General features: G+C 44.0%; 1 protein-coding gene across 3 annotated transcripts in view; it reads right to left on the reverse strand.

Moving 5' to 3' along the window:
- Positions 1 to 17,631, reverse strand: part of LOC126162634 (actin-related protein 5) — a 181,029-nt gene that overhangs the window by 136,199 nt on the left and 27,199 nt on the right. The gene's annotated exons all lie outside the window — the stretch shown is intronic.

Here is a 17,631-nt window from a genome sequence, read left to right on the forward strand (position 1 = left end):
GATGCTACCAAAGGATGATGAGGGTAGTACTCATCGATAGTTTTCAGGCTGCTCAAGGAGTCGGTACATAAAAGAAAAGACTCCCCAGGGCATGAACGGAGATACTGAAGTGCACAAGAAATGGCCACCAGCTGTGGAGTGAATACACTGCAGCCATCAGGTAAGGAATGCTGTTCAATATGGCCGCCGTGAACATAGGCAAAGCCAACGTGACCATCAGCCATCAAGCCGTCGGTGTAAACCACTTCAGAGCCCCGGAACACGTCAAGAATCGAGATGATGTGACAGCGGAGAGCCGCAGAGTTAATGGAGTCCTTAGGGCCTCATGAAAGGTCCATACGAAGCTGCGGCCGAGGCATACTCCATGGAGGAGTACGTGAATGGACCCCAAGTAGAGGTGGTAAAGGAAAGGACTCCAGTCCTGGTGAGCAGTTGTGCACATCTGATCTGCAATGGAAGGACCCCAGCCTCCACCAGTACATTGGTCGCTGGACTCATCCTAAAAGCTCCTCTCACTAGTCGAACCCTACAGTGGTGCACAAGGTCGAGTAAATGCAATGCTGAGGGCGCTGCTGAACCATAAACCACAGTCCCATAGTCAATTCGGGATTGGACAAGGGCTCTGTGAGCCACAGTAGCATAGAGCGATCTGCACCCAAATTGTTGTTGCTCAGGCAACGGAGGGCATTGAGGTGATGCCAGCACTTCTGCTTAAGTTGACGAAGATGAGGAATCCAAGTCAATCGAGCATCAAAAACCAGTCCTAACAATCGATATGTCTCCACTTCAGTGAGTGGATCGTCATGAAGGTGAAGTTCTGGGTCTGGATGAACGGTACGACGCCGACAGAAGTGTATGACACACGACTGTGTGGCTGAAAACTGGAAGCGCCTTGTGGATGGCTCCCTGTAGGCGACGCTCAGCAACACCAGTACTGGAGCAGCAGTACGAAATGCAGAAGTCGTCTGCATACAGAGAAAGTGAGATGGAGGGCCCTACAGCTGTTGCTAGACCATTAATGGCCACTAAAAATAGACACACACTCAATACAGAGCCCTGCGAGACTCCATTCTCCTGGATATAGATGGAACTATGGGAGGCACCAACTTGGACACGGAAAGTACGGGGCGACAGGAAGTTTTGGATAAAAATTGGGAGCGGGTCCAGGAGACCCCAATCATACAATGTGGCAAGGATATGATGCCACCAGGTCATGTCGTATGCTTTACGTAAGTCAAAAAAGACAGCAACCAGGTGTTGCTGTCTGGAAAAAGCTGTACGCATGGCAGACTCGAGGGACAAAAGATTATCAGTGGCAGAGCAACCCTGGTAGAAGCCGCTCTGACATGGAGCCAGTAGGCCATGTGACTTCAGGATCCAACCCAACCGCCGACATACCATACCGGCCATACCATGCCATCGCACCAGATCTGGTTAAAAACGATGAGGAGATGTCACTTTTAGTCAGATGCGAGATGTTTAAACGTCTAGCTGTGTATCCGAATAGGCCCGGGAGCCGTGTCGGGGCAATGTGCAAGGGCACTGACGAGCTCCCACTCTGTAAATGGGACGTTATAGGATACATAGTGGCAAGTAGTGAATGAAAGGACGTTCCCTTCCAGCCACTATTTGAGACTGTGAAAGGCTGGGGGGGGGGGGGGGGGGGGGGGGGGGTAATTCTCTGACTCAGAGGCTCGAGCAAAGTGCTCAGCTAAGTGCTGGGCAATCGTGCTTGCGTCGGTAGATAACATGCTATTTACAGTAACACCAGGAACACCTGTCAGGGTCTGATACCCAAAAAGATGTTTGATATTTGCCCAGACTTGGGAAGGTGACATATGGCACCCAATGGTGGAGACGTATGTCTCCCAACACTCCTGCTTCCATCGTTTGATAAGTTAGCGAATGCAGGCACAGAGCTGTTTAAAGGCAAGAGGGGCTCCAGGGAAGGGTGCCGCTTATGCCGCTGTAGAGCTCACTGATGCTCCTTAATTGCTTGAGCGACTTCCGGCGACCACCAAGGGACTGCCTTATGCCTCAGGTACCCTAAAGAGCGAGGGATCGTGTTTTCTGCCGCAGAAACAATTGTTGTAGTCACCTGCTCAACCATCACATCAATGTTACCGTGTGGGGAAATTCAACAGTGACAGCAGAGGTGAAAGCTTCCCAGTCCGCCTTGTAGTCTAGGCAGGTGTCCGTGAGCCTGACGCCGGGGCAGTGACAGGAAGATGGGGAAGTGGTCACTACCAAACAGGTCGTCATGTGCTCTCCAATGGACAGATGGGAGAAGTCCTGGGCTGCAAATTGACAAATCAATGGCCAAGTAACTACCATGAGCCGCACTGAAATGTGTGGTGGCCCCAGTATTTAAGAAGCAGAGGTCAAACTGAGCCAGTAAAGTTTCGACATCTCTGCCTTGGCCAATAAGCAGTGCCACCGCACAAGGGGTTAGGGGCGTTAAAATCTCTCAAAAGTAGGAAAGGTTTAGGGAGTTGATCAATCAGTGTAGCTATTACATTCAGGGGTACTGCACCATCTGAAGGAAGATGTACATTGCAGACAGTTATTTTCTGTGTCGTCCTTATTCTGACAGCCACAGCTTCAAAATGGGTTTGAAGGGGCACAGGTTCACTACAGACCGAGTTTAGGAACATAAACACAAACCCCACCTGTCACACTATTATAGTCGCTACAGTTCCTGTAATATCCCTTATAGTCACGGAGGGCAGGGGTCTGCATTGCCGGGAACCAGGTTTCCTGGAGGGCAACACCGCAAGTTTTCTGAACTGCATAAGTAGAAACTCTTCCTGCAACATATCCATTTTTGCAGTCACTCCTGGTCTCAATCTTCCAAGTCTTCCGAATGCCTTCCTCACCCCTCCTCACTGTCACCACCTACTTCCACTCTCCTGTCTCTGTAGCAACTCTCACTTTGCAATGAGTTACTTCATCCAGCTCACCCATTGTAACCTCTATCTTCTTTACCTTCATGTACATAATGCCATGTTCCAGTTCATGCTCCTCCCTTCCCCCCTCAACCCATGCCAACCAAGGTCACTACTCATTCCATCAAGTAACAGTGTTTGTTGGCAACAATGGATATATGCGAGAGATGTAAGTGCACATTTGTTAGCTCTGAAGGGCTTTATTTGATAGCTAAGCTATTTTCCATATTTCTATATGCCTGCCCACTGCATAATGACTCTTATTTGCTGCGTAGTGATATTTTCTCATACTGTACAGAAATTTCATTCTCTATTTTCTTTTATTGCTTTTACATGTTTGTTATTAGATCCTATTCCTGTAGACACTGTCAGGAAATAATTGATGCATGTGCTGATCAATCATTTTAATAACACGAATGCCTGACACTACACAAATCCGGGTAACTGTACCACATGTGTCTGTCTCATTGGGTTTATTTATTCCTTATTTAATGTTTTCGATAATACTTGCTCTAATATGGGAATGTACTATTCTCTACTCACATTAATTGTGTACCATAACAGACAGGAAGATTTTATAATACTAATGGTATGGTAATTTCAACTTATGATTACAGCTTGATCTCTAAATTCAACATAGCTGCAATTTCTGATGTAAAGTACTTTTATCTCAGAAGTTATGCATTCTTTCCCCTTGTCAATTTTACCATCACTTGTCTTGATCGGAAGTAAGATTCAGAGTGCTTTATGAAGACATCCAAGAAGGTTTTGAACTGTTTATTCACACTGTATACTTTGAAAATCTCTGCACACAGTTCTGCCTCTAAAAGGTCTCTAAACATTGGGCAATCAGTTATTCAGGGGTGATACCACCGTTACGGGCATAACATTCATACAACTGAAAAAGATGTATCTATTGAGACTTATGCTGGTTTATTTGTATGTTTAAATGTTTTATTTTTCTGTGTTTATCTTTATCCTTTAATTCATCTAAGTAGTTTACAGCAAAGACTACAATGCAGTCTGCCCACAGCAATGAAGCCTGTGAAGACAATTGGAAGGGTGGTGGGGGAGGGGAAGAACATTCATTTTCTTATGTTTTGTAAAAACTACTATCAGATGTTTCATCGATCTTGTACAGTCTGTCTTTTCCCGTCTGTGATAGAGAGAGAGGTGAATTTCTGTTTGGTTCACTAGTAATGTGAAATATATTAGTTTTTGTAGAAATAAGCCACTGTCATTTATTAGTTCTCCATTTCACCTGATCTGTGTCACAAGTATCTGTAATACATCGGAAAATTAAGAAATTTAAGCAGAGCAAGCTCGACGCCATAACACTCTTTTCAAAGAAGAGTAGGAGATAAATAACTTCATGGGTAGAAGAAATATCATCTAATAATCTAATATTATACATTAAAGATTTTTTGTATCTATTAAAAATCATAAGCTTGGCTGACTGGAGTGCGCGTCCATGTGCATAAATTATCTGAGACACACATTCCCCAGTGAACATATTATTGTTGTGCCTCTTGTGTAGTGCCAGCAAATTCCCATCATAATTATTATTCTTAAAATTATTAATTAATCAGTAGAACTAGTGACTGTTCCCTGGATGGTACCAGATAGTATTAAACAGGTACAATAATTAAATGATATAAAACATGTTGTTAACATTCTACTGAACTAATTGGTTTCTTATTTACTTTGTTTCATGATGAGCAAACACCACATGGTATGCATAAATTACAAATGGTTAACCAGAGGAATTGTACCAACAACATTTCAGAAGATCATCTATAAGGTAGGAAAGAACTCTAACTTATAGCTTGAGATGACTGCGCTTGTTAACACCTCGATCAAAAGTAGAATCAGTATCTTACTCTATCCAGTTGAAAATCTACAGCATTTTCTTTAAAGCAACAGAGATTTAGGTTAGCATTATCTCGATTTTTCGAAATGTGGATATAAAATTTGTAAAGGCAACAATAAGCTGCAATACTGGCATAGGATACATCATGTACTGATCGGGAAAATGTTCGCAACCAATTTTAAGATTAAAATTCAATTCTATTTCATATTTAAAACTTTAAAAAAGATATGCAAAATGGAACCAGTTAAAAAGGTTATGGCTACTTATGAAAATAATGTAGAGATACAAAATATCACTGCAACTAGTGCGACAACAAAGAATATCACACAAATTAAATTTATGCCGATGATAATGTCTTATCTCACGATGCTATCAAGCTAATCTTACCGAGCAGCAATTTCTCGCATAAGCCAGTGAAAGAGGCATTAGTGCAGAATCAGTAAATTTCAGTTTCTCCATGTCACGAGAATTTGTTTCAAATGTGACAGAACAAGACACGACAGGTACACAAGATGCTAATGTGTTATCAATGCATTCAATGCCTCACTGACATAATGACTTTATTTAATAATTTTTCTATATAACAAAGCAATAAACTTGATGAAAAATTATGTGATTTAAAAAAAATGACCTATCGCAGAGGTTCGATAATTTAAGTCAAAATCTACACACTGACCTTTCTAATGATTTAACATGCAAACCTTCCGATATGGGGAAGAAATTAATGGTGGAATTGCAGTAGCCACCAGAAAGATCGCGGGAGGCACACATCAGCATAGCATGGCACGGCGCGTCATGGACAGTAGTGGCCGCAAGTAAAGTCCCATCCACCAGAGGGCATGCGAGAATTTGGCCACGCCCTATGCTGGCGGAACAACAACAACTCAGGCAGCACAGGCTGTGCCCAGTCAGTTTTACATCGGGCATGCCTAGCAGACAGTTCCCGGTCTACACTATGTGAAGTGCGACAGACAACGTGAATCGTGTTAATACACAATAGGCGACGAGTAGGGTCGTTCTTTCGCATGTTGCGTCGTCGTTCTGGTTTCGCAGCTTATCCATGGCATGGAGAATTTAGTGCGGGTTTTTGTTGAGCAGCAGAAGGAGCTCATGGCAACCATGACACAAGCGCTTTCGGCGTTGCTCTCCACGCAGTCTGCTCCAGCGCCGTTCCCTCCTCCATTTCCCCCCCTTTCATCCACAATCGAATGGGGAAGCCGAGCGCATGGTGCACACATTTAAAACGCAGATCAAAACGTATGTGCACGAATTTCCTGCGGAGGAGGCGTTGACGCTTTTCTTGACGGCATACCGGACCACACCGATGGGAGAATGCAGCCCCGCAGAGCTCCTCCACGGGCGCCAAACTAGGACTCTGTTGCACCTCCTCCGGCCTGGTCCTCGCCAGTCTTCGCAAAACGGGGTACCCGGCTTTCCACCGGGTATGTCGGTCTGGGCACATGTGTTTGGTCACAATCCACGTTGGATACAAGCGGTGGTCCTGCACCGCAATGGTCGCTGGCTCTATACCTTGCAGGCGGGGGACCAGGAGGTACGTCGTAACCAAAATCAGCTACGTCCATGTTTGGGCACCCACCCTCCAACCCCTCAGGCACCGGCTTCCCCATTGCCGGCACCCATGTTGTTTTCTCAGGGGACGCTACCGCCCCTCCCACCTGTGACTCCGCCACACTGCGTTGGTTCTCAGCCTTGGCGGCCTCAAGTAGCTCCAGCACTGGTATCGCCATCGTTAGAGATGCCCCGGCGAGAGCCGGTCCCCCTCGAACAGGCCCGGTTTCTCAGGAGGCTGGTTCACCTGTGGTCGTGACTTCCCCATCGGCCCCACCACTGGGTCTTGCTCCTCCCAGTTGTTGAGCACACTGACCACACGCAGCAACCATGTGGGCAATGTCCGAATCAATACCGGGCCAATAAACGTGCCTGCGGGCCAGGGACTTAGTCCAAGAAATACCCCAATGGCCTTCATGCAATAGTTTGAGAACATCTTTGCGAAGAGAGGCTGGCACCACGACCCGTGGAGAGGCGCCATCCGTGGCCAGAAGAACAACACCATCACGAACAGACAGACGAAGGCGCAAGGCATGGTAGTTGCGAAGGGGATCCGATGCCCGGCCTTGGGTCCTGTCCGGCCAACCCCGTTGAACAAAACCGATCACCTGACGCAGGACCGAGTCCCGCGCAGTAGCCGACGCAACATGCAAACCTGTAAGTGGAAAACCCTCGACCGCACGACATTCTTCCTCATCAATGTGGAAACAGAGTAGTTCATCACAATCGAAAACCGGGTCGGGGCCCATCGGCAATCGCGACAATGCGTCAGCATTGGCGTGCTGGGCCGTGGGGCAATAGTGACTCTCATAGTGAAAACTAGACAAGTATAAGGCCCAATGTTGCAGGTGGTGAGCTGCCTTATCCGGAAGCGACGCCGATGGGCTGAACAGAGAGACCAACGGCTTGTGGTCGGTGATGAGGTGAAACTTAGAACCATACAAAAAAACACTGAACTTTTTAGAGCATAAATGATAGCGAGCGCTTCCTTTTCGATTTGAGAGTACCGTATTTACTCAAATCTAAGTCGCACTCGAATCTAAGCTGCACCTGAAATATGAGACTCGAAATAAGGGAAAAAAAATTCCCAAATCTAAGCCACACCTGAAATTTGAGACTCGAAATTCAAGGGGAGAGAAAAGTTTTAGGCCGCACCTCCAAATCGAAACAAAGTTGGTCCATTGTAATATGAGACACAATTTAGGTCGAATGAATGACGATACAGCCACAGTCTAACATAATGTTAGACTGTGATACAGCTACAGTAGTTTGGTTCGAGTCGAAAGCTTAGCAGTTAAGCTTTACCATGTAGCCATTGCTATGCGTCAGGCGCTCTGTCCGTATTTATACGGATACCCTTCCTTTTTCACGTGCTTCGTCTGGTTTGAATCGATTGCTTATTTTGCTTTGATCTGATAAGTGCCGTTTTCAATGTTATAGGTGTTTACGTCAGTCACTCTAAGCTGAAAATGCATTACTATACTGTGTCATGCACTGTTTGTCGCATTCTGATAGTGCGTGTTTACGGCCTGTCGCTGCTCGTGGCATGGCTTGCTTTTGTGCGCACTACCGCCGCCTACAATTAAAAAAAAGAGAGGAATGGTCACATTAGCAAAACAATGGCAAGAGACTCCTATTTGTTGTTACTTACACTGCTGCTTTCTTTGATAATGATCAACAAGAACCAAATAATAGACTGCGTATGATATAACATGTTCTGAACAAGAGTTTGGCGAACATTTTTCTCCATTTGAAAATCTTTGCGGCCGCTTCTTTAGTACATCAAATTCTGCACAGAAATTAGTCATCTTAGATTTAAAAATCTAGTCAGTTGCCGTGCTTCATTTATGACTGTATCACTATTAGGCATAAGAGTAATACGAATATAAACATGACACGATACGTATATTCTTCCGCGTTTGCTGTTGTCTCACTCTAGTTTCATAGTTTGGCAGACAGGATTTAAATGAGATAGAAGCAAACACGAAAGAATACATGGCAAAATGTTTATATTCGTATTATTCTTGTGGTGAAGAGAATACTGCATGTGATTCAAATTTCATCAGGTTCCTATTAGCAACCATCTCTTCTCACAGGTAGGAAAAAATTCAGAACGTAGAGTTGGCCATATTGACAAAAATCCCAGTATTACCAGTCGGATTTTCGTAGTACATTGAAATTCGAAGATGAACAATACGGAATTTGTATTTACTTCGTTGGATAATGTATGAAAATGCAGTGGTCGAAACTCGGGCGGAGAAAAATGCTCGTCTTCCAATTTTTTTTTTAAATTTTATTTACTGACGCAGAGGTTTTGGCGCCAGTATTTATCTTTGTGCCTACAAAGGATGCCTGTGTAGCGCTACATACATTCGACGGCAGAAGTTAGTTGTGGCGGCACCTATCAACATTTTTCAGAACTTCCGCTTGCTTTGCACTCGATTCTAAGCCACAGGCGGTTTTTTGGATTACAAAAACCGGAAAAAAATTGCGGCTTAGATTCGAGTAAATACGGTAACGGCGTTGCACATCGTTGAGGGTCTTGGAAGCATAGGCCATGGGTCGTTCCGACCCGTCCTCATACCGATGGGTGAGAACAGCCCCTAGGCCATACTGTGACGCGTCAGTCGCCAGAACCAAGTGCTGACCCGGACGGAATGTGGCAAGACAAGGCGCCGACTGCAAATGAGCCTTCAGGCGGACAAAAGCCTGCTCACACTCGGACCAACAGAAAGGGACGTTTTTGCGTAACAGCTGATGCAGAGCATGAGCTACCGCCGCTGCGGATGGAATGAATTTATGATAATAAGCAATCTTGCCTAGAAACGCCTGAAGTTCTTTGACCGTAGACGGCCGGGTTAGAGCGTTAATGGCAACAACGTGCTGACGTAGAGGACGTATACCCTCACGGGACACGTGGAAACCAAGATACACAATGGAGGGTTGGAAGAACTGTGACTTGTCCAGATTGCACCTCAACCCAGCTGAATGCAAAACCCGAAACGGTGAACGCAAATTGCGAAGGTGCTCCTCAGTGGAGGCCCCCTTGACAACAATGTCATCCAGATAGTTTATGCAGCTGGGAACGGAAGCCGTGAGCTGTTCCAAAAACTGCTGAAAAATGGCCGGCGCGCTAGCGACGCCAAATGGTAACCACTGGTACTGATACAACTCACAAGGAGTGTTGATGACGAGAAATTCCTTGGAAGAAGCATCCAACGGCAACTCATGGTACGCCTCCGATAAGTCAAGTTTGGAAAAGAACTGGCCCCCAGTGAGCTTGGTAAATAACTCCTCAGGACAGGGAAGAGGATAAGTGTCAATGAGGCTCTGAGCGTTGACAGTGGCTTTAAAATCACCACACAATCGCAGACTCCCGTTTGGTTTAGAAACCACCACGACTGGCGATGCCCATTCGCTGGAGGTAACAGGCAGGTAAATCCCTGAAGCTGTTAACCTGTCTATCTCAGCCTTGACAGGTGCCCGCAACGCCACCGGAATAGGGCGTGCCCGGAAAAACTTAGGGCGAGCTGTAGGTTTAAGAGTAATGTGGGCTTCAAAATCCTTGGCACGACCCAGACCAGCAGAGAACACGGACGAAAATTCAGAACACAATGCATCCAGCTGTTGATACGGAATATCCTCAGATATGAGGTGCACATCATCATCAATGGAGAACCCAAACAACTGGAAAGCATCATAACCGAACAGGTTTTCAGTGCCCGCATGATCCACCACATAAAACGTGAGGGGCCTAACAACAGACTTGTAGGCAGTGGAAGCATCAAACTGGCCAATGATAGGAATTTTCTGTTGATTATAAGTTCTCAGATTTCGCGTAACTGGAGACAAGGGAGGGGAGCCCAACTCCAAATACGTGCGAGAATTAATGAGAGTTACTGCAGAGCCAGTGTCCACTTGCATGCGAATGTCTTTATCCAGAACATGAACAGTAACAAACAACTTATTTGTTTGAGAAAGCACACAGTTAACATCCATGTCCGATGCCTCGTCCTCATCGACAGGAACTTTAGGGCACTGACACACAGAAGCAATGTGGCCTTTTTTCCTACATGAATTACACGAGGCCCAACGTTTTGGACATGCAGCCCCGTCATGCTGTACGAAACAACGTGGACAAGAAGGAAGTGCGGAACGAACCTGCTTCTGTGGTTGCTGTTTTCGCTGCGAGCGTTGCAGCCCAACGCGACATCGTTTACGCGAGTGAACCGCCGCCACATCTTCGTTCTCCTGTGAAACAGGCAATTTGTCCATGTCGAAAGTTGACTGTACAGCACCTACATCACACCACGCGTCTATTTGCACGCCAGCAGCGTGAGACTCTTCAAAGGATTGAGCGATGCTTAGAACTTCCGACAACGACGGGTTTGGCAGTTGTAGGGCACGTTGCCGAACATCTTTATCAGGAGCAAGCCGTAGAATAGCATCCCTAACCACTGAATCAGCATAAGACTCATGATGAGTGTCTGTGACAAACTGACATTTCCTACTCAGACCGTGTAGTTCTGCCGCCCAAGCCCGGTAAGATTGATGGGGCTGTTTACGACACCGGTAGAACGCCACGCGGGCAGCAATGACATGGGTGTTTTTTTGGTAATAGTTAGACAATAAGTCACACATTTCTTGGAAGGACAGAGAGGCAGGTTCCCGCAGAGGGGCTAACTGAGATAGCAGCTGACAGATCCGTGGGAAATCCAAGATAGAAATAATGACTTACACATAGGAGCGTCGACAATGCCGAGAGCCAAGAAGTGTTGCTGCGAACGCTTCTCATAATCCTCCCAGTCTTCAGCGGCCTCGTCGTAAGGAGGGAATGGAGGCGGAGAAGAGGAAGACAGACGATGAGTAAGCGATGTCGACAACGCCTGAATAGCAGCCGTCAGCTGTGTTTGTTGTTCAATGAGTGCTTGCATAAGCTTTTCCATGTCTGCCCCGTCACGAACACACAAATCCACAACGCAGTGAAAATATCCCATCCTCGTCGCCAAAAAGTGTTATAACCTTTAACCACCAATAATTGCGTGGATATTCCAACACCTTCACTTAGAAACAATATCTGGTTACATGATAACAATACAGTATCTCTTATTCGACTGCCGTGCCGTGACATGCAGCCGGCGCCGTTCGTAGCTAGGTGGCGCTCCCGCTCTCAGCCGAGCTGCGGAGCGCCTCTATCGCCGTTTGCGCGTAAATGTCGTGGCGGCACTGTTAAATGTCGTGGCACTGTCACAACAGAAATATTTCAATACAATGTGAACATAACAATTGTTCATTTAATTTCAAGAAAAAACTTCTTTTTTGTTTTGCTTTTATTTTATTAAATGGAACCAAGGTACGTTACAATAACTTACTATTCTGTTTAAGGTCAAAAGGGTATATGAAGCCTGAAAATTAAACACGATCACAGTGGGCCAATTCATTCTGCAACACACAGATTTTCCAAATACAACGTGACAATGCATTTGAGATGTAAACAACTGAAGAAACATCACGAGGGGGAGATGACGTAGAGGCGTACCAGGAGCTAACACATAGGTCACAAACCTCAGCATATGCACAAAAATAGTTCAATCCACCATGCCGCATTGTATGTCAGATGCAATACAAACTTGACATCTAGCCCCGAAATAAGCCATATTCTGAAGGTTTTAATGTATGTTGATTACTACTGAAATGAAGGACTCTACACTACAAGAATAACACTAATGCAGTACGGAGGTTTAAAACAAAAGAAAACTTACAGAAGAAGAAAGAATAACTAGCTACAAAAAAAACTATTTACACACTACATTACTATTTACAGTATTTACAAATTCACATGGTAGTTATATACACAAAGAATAGAACACCATAAGGAAAGTATCTTATATAATGAAAGAAAGAATAACTGGAGGACTAGGGTCACATTCTGAACAAACTACAAAAGATAATGAGGATATAATACTCCTCATTAACTGCAGGTATTATCGTAGTATGACTATGGCAGTACAGAAAAAGGTAAGTCGAAATGACGGACATGCTCTGAATATTTACACTTTTATAAATGAAGTATTGGTTTTGAGAATTAAAAAGGAGTTGATGAATTAACACAGCCATGTACTTAAACTTAAAAGATGTGTGTTTGTGAGAGGAGAAAAATGGTATGTTAGTTAGCCATAGAGCAACTACATTCTTAATTTATAAGCTATTATTATCAAGTTTCCTTTCCAGGTAACGATGCAAGGACATGCCCTGGTAAAGGCGAATTCAGATAGCTGGTAGAAAAGAAAATGGCCCACACGACGATATGAGTACTTATATCTATCTGTGTGTGTGTGTGTGTGTGTGTGTGTGTGTGTGTGTGTGAAGAGATTAAAGCATGTAGAATGTTGTAAAATGGAAGTTTAGGTCAAGTACTACCAAAGAAAAAAGGGGTAATACCATGTATTAAAAAGTGCATGCTGCTGATTGAACACCAAATATGAGTATTCATGATGCATTTACAAGGGATCACAACCTATTTGAACATTCTTCTACAATATTTTCTCAGCATGACCTTCGTTGGAACATATTTAAGTACATTATATACGCAAGAGTAGTACCCTGAAGAAATGGGTAGCTAGGTACACTGAATCACACTCAGTACTTGTGCTTCCAAACAAGTAATACTGATAACTTATACGACATTGCACAGTCATAATTCTGCTATTAGTTCCATAAACACGAAGTTAATAGTTTCAAGAAGATATAAAAAAAGTGTGCACAAAAAGTTTACTCAACCATTTCAGCAGCAAAAAAATCCTTGTAAATCAATACACACACTCCTGGTAAGACTTGAGAGAGGCAGGGTTAAGCATAGCTACATTTGTTTGTGGTGGTTAACATGTAATGAAGATTTCTTCTGCTTCATTAGCAATCTGGGTTTACAGGGGCACGAGTCACACAAAATGCGAGGACAGTGGTTTATGCATACTGTCAAGCTCTATAAATGTATATTGTCCTTTCAACCTAGAAACTGAAAAAACAATTTTAATCATTATTCTATGTAAGGTAATACTATTCCTTGAATTCAAATATTAAAAGAGTTACCTGCTCGTCACAAATCTGTAAGAGACAAACAGCCTTTGAAAGGTCAAAGAAAATGTCCAGTATTGTGTATTTAAAATGTCATAAGATGATATTATATGCATCCTAAGAACAAAAGTAAAATCTTAAAGGACATACAGTGGCACTGAAATGTTGTTTTCTGCACAAGCTATAAATGTTACAGTGAATCTAGATATTAATATGTACAAATTATACCCTATATGTACCCAATGTGTCAGCAAATGTAGATGTAGGCTTAACGTATGTTTAGGTTACATCACACGATGTTGAACTGTAATGCTTATTTTGCACATGTGAAACCATATATGTATTGACAAAACATATGTCTAGAGGAACTATTCAATTATCAAATGCTTGGCATGTGCTGTTTTGATTTGTTTTGTTTTATGGTGCAAAAACAACTGAGGTCGTACTCACCCCTGTCAGAATACTAGTACAAAAAAAGAGTTACAAAAGACTACACATTAAGCTCAATCAATGAAAGGAAAGAGAGCTAAGAACAAGGATGCCTCTTGGGGAAAGGTCCCCAAAATATTCCATGGAGACAACGGATGTTCTGAGCTAAAGATTAAATGTCCTTCACAATATTGCTATGACAGATAAAAAGTACAACAAGTTTGACAACCGACGCTTCGTTCACTAGAACAGCCAATAACTCTGACAACAAACATACATCAGAACGTAAGTGGTTAAAAAAAGGGCATTCAGCCAGGAAATGGCGACTGTCGATGGTTGATACAATAAGAAAAAAGCGGTGGGGGTCACCAACTAATTAACGGTGATGGCTAAAATGACAGTGCGCAATACGAGTACACAACCTAGCTAAAATGATCTCCTCACAGCAAGAGGGCTGACAGGAGGTTGGTCATGCTGGTGGGAGAGGTTTAATTCCCCAGAGCTTGTTGCCATTTAGGAAAGACCAATGGTAATACCAAAGTGACACCAGATGCTAACAGAGAGCAACATGGACTTCATCGGAAGGAATGGAAGAACTAGTGGGCCAAGGAAGGACGACTGCAGCCTTGGCAGCAGTGTCAGCAGCTTCGTTTCCAGTCAGACTGATGTGACCAGGAACCCACATAAACATCTCAGTGGCTCCCTCAAGAGTCAGCAAGTGGACACATTCTTGGACCTGTTGCACTAAGGGATGGACTGTGTGCAGCACACAGAGTCTCTGAAGGCCACTGAGAGAATCAGAGCAGATGACACAATTGAAAAGCCTATGTCACAGGGTGTACTGTGTGGCCTGATACAGAGTGAAGAGCTCTGCTGTAAATACTGAGCAGCGCTCTGGAAGCCGATACCAAAAGTCATCTGTGTGTTCCAGAAGCCGATGCCAAAAATTATCGATGCCAATGACGAAGGCACAACAGACACCATGGTCAGTCCAAGAGCGACCAGTATACACAAAAGTATTATTGCTAAGTTCCTTGTGAAGGTCGAGAAACTTACAGCAATAGAGCGAATCTGGAGTAGTTTCCTTAGGAAGTGAATGACGTACAAGATGAAAATGGGCTGCCGCATGAAGCCAAGTTGATGAAGGGTTAACAGCCATCGGGAAAGTGGCAGGTAGTGTGAAGTTAAGCTGCCAGAGCAAAAGTCAAAAGCGAACTCCAGGACATAACAGAGAAGAGGGATGTGCCCCATACTGATGGTCTAAGGAATCATTGAAGAAGGAGGCATAGGATGAGTGGCCAGGCATGACAGACAAACGACATGTGTATCCACTGAGTAGAACAGCACACCAGTATGACAGCAGTAGTTTAGCAGCTTCTGCATAGAGACTTTCAACCAGGCTAGTGTAAAAGGTGGCAGTGGCCACACGGATTGAACGATGGTGGATTGTATTTAGACAGTGTAACATGGACGGATGTGCAGATGCATAAACGAAACACCCATAGTCTAGTTTTGAACAGAGTAGGGATCGGTAAAAACAGAGGAGGATGGTCTGATCAGCTCTCCAAGAAGTACCGCTTAGGACACACAGGACATTGAGGAACCAGATACAGTAGGCAACCAGGTAAGATATGTGGTAGGAACAATAAAGTTTCCTATCAAGCATGAGTCCCAGGAATTTCATAGTTTCAGTGAATGGAAGAGCGACAGGCCCAGGACGTAACCCATTGCACTGCCAGAAATTCATACAAACAATTTTTTCAGTGGAAAAGCGAAAGCCATTGTCAATGCTCCATGAATAAAGATGACTGAGACATTGCTGAAGATGCCACTCAAGGAGACATGTCTTTGGAGAATTGCAACAGATTGCAAAATTGTCAACAAAATGGAAGCCGGAGATGCCGGGTAACAGACAGGCCATAATAGGGTTAATGGTTATAGCAAAGAGGAAAATGTTCAGGACAGAGCCCTGAGGCACCCCATTTTGCTGGATAAAGGTATTCAACAAGGCAGAACCCACACATACCTTGAAAACTTGGTCTTTTAAAAGTCCCTGAAGGAAATGGGGCAGGCAGCCTTGGAAGAAACACATGTAGAAAGTATGGAGGATACCAGTCCTCTAGCAGACGTCATATGCTTTCTCCAAACCAAAAAACCTGACTTCTGGTACTTCGACAGAAAACCGTTCATGACATGGGTTGACAAAGTGATGAGATGATGAACTGCAGAAAGGCACACTCAAAATCCACATTGTGCAGTGATTAATAAACTGCGAGACTCGAGCCACCATACCAAGTGGACATGAATCTTACATTCCATCACCTTGCAGACACAGCTGGTGTGAGAAATGGGGCGAGCTAGATAAAAGGTGTTTGTCCCTACTGGACTTAGTTAAGGATATGACAATGGCCTCACGCCAGCATTTGGGAAACATGCTATCTGCCCAGATGCAATTGTACATATGAAGGAGAAAGTGCTTGCCTGCAAGAGAAAGGTGCTGCAACATCTGAATGTGAACATTGTCCGGCCCTGGCGCAGAAGATCGGGATGAAGTGGGAGCATGAACTATCTCCCTCATAGTAAAGCATTCACAATTCTGAGAGAAGAAGGGTATCACCTGAGCCGCCTCCACTCGAAATCTCCGCAAAATAGTGGCCTAAGGTGTTGGAGACAGCAATGATATCATCTGCTCATCAGCAATGACATCATATGCTATGGTTAGACCGGAAATTGGAAATTGACATTGGCCCCAGAGAGCTGCCGGAGGCTGGCTCACATGACAGAAGAAGGGATGGAATTTTTAAAAGAATCAGTAAATCCCAAAGAATGTGACGACACTGCATATGTAACTGTTTATGACAAATACAGTTTGCCATTATAGGATGACTGTTAAAAATGCAGAGAGTATGTCTCTGCATGCAAACTGCAGGCAAGTTATGTCTTTGATGATGGCCATTTTGTCCTTCAACAGGCAGATTCTGGCTACCAATACCGCACAGCCCAGAAACGTAACTTCCTGCTGTTGGAACATACTGTTCGCCTCATTTAATACTACACCATCTCAATCCTCTTCTGACTAAGAAAGTCAGCTCCCAATATAGGCTCTGTCATCTCCACCAGCATGAATCGGCATATACAATTCTTACAAAACCCTAGGTCTATCTCCATTTCACAATTTCCGCATATCAATATTGGTAACTATTTACTGCTAAGAGGTGTACTGGCAAATTTGCAGCCACATCTCTATATTCACCTACTCAATGTGCTTACGTCCAAGCCAGAGTCAATAAGGTAGTAACACTCTGACTTTGCTTCTTTTACATATCATTGCTAAGATGATGTTAGTAAGGTCGTTAGATTACCCATCCTGTTGGATCCTTCACCATATTCACATCCCGGCTGATAGTTGTGGGGAGGGAATAAAATGTAATATATAATGGAAATTGATTAATAATTGCTGCTTAAATAATTAAAAAAAGGAAATTCTGAAATAATAACTGAAAAAAAAATTGGAAGGTACACATATCCTGAGTGAACTTTAACTGGAATTAATATCAACAGAGCCTCAATATTCAATACATATATTCAGCATTTAAATTTACATACTTCTTTTTCTTGTTACCACCACTGTGCATAGAGCTTGGTATGACAATACTGGTTCCAGACCACCCCTCTTCTGCTCACGCAAATTATTCTTATCTGCTTCGATCCTCTTGATGCAGGATTCTTGGTGCACCGTGGAAT

The sequence above is a fragment of the Schistocerca cancellata genome, chromosome 2, assembly GCF_023864275.1.
Source record: "Schistocerca cancellata isolate TAMUIC-IGC-003103 chromosome 2, iqSchCanc2.1, whole genome shotgun sequence".
Lineage (NCBI taxonomy): Eukaryota > Metazoa > Arthropoda > Insecta > Orthoptera > Acrididae > Schistocerca > Schistocerca cancellata.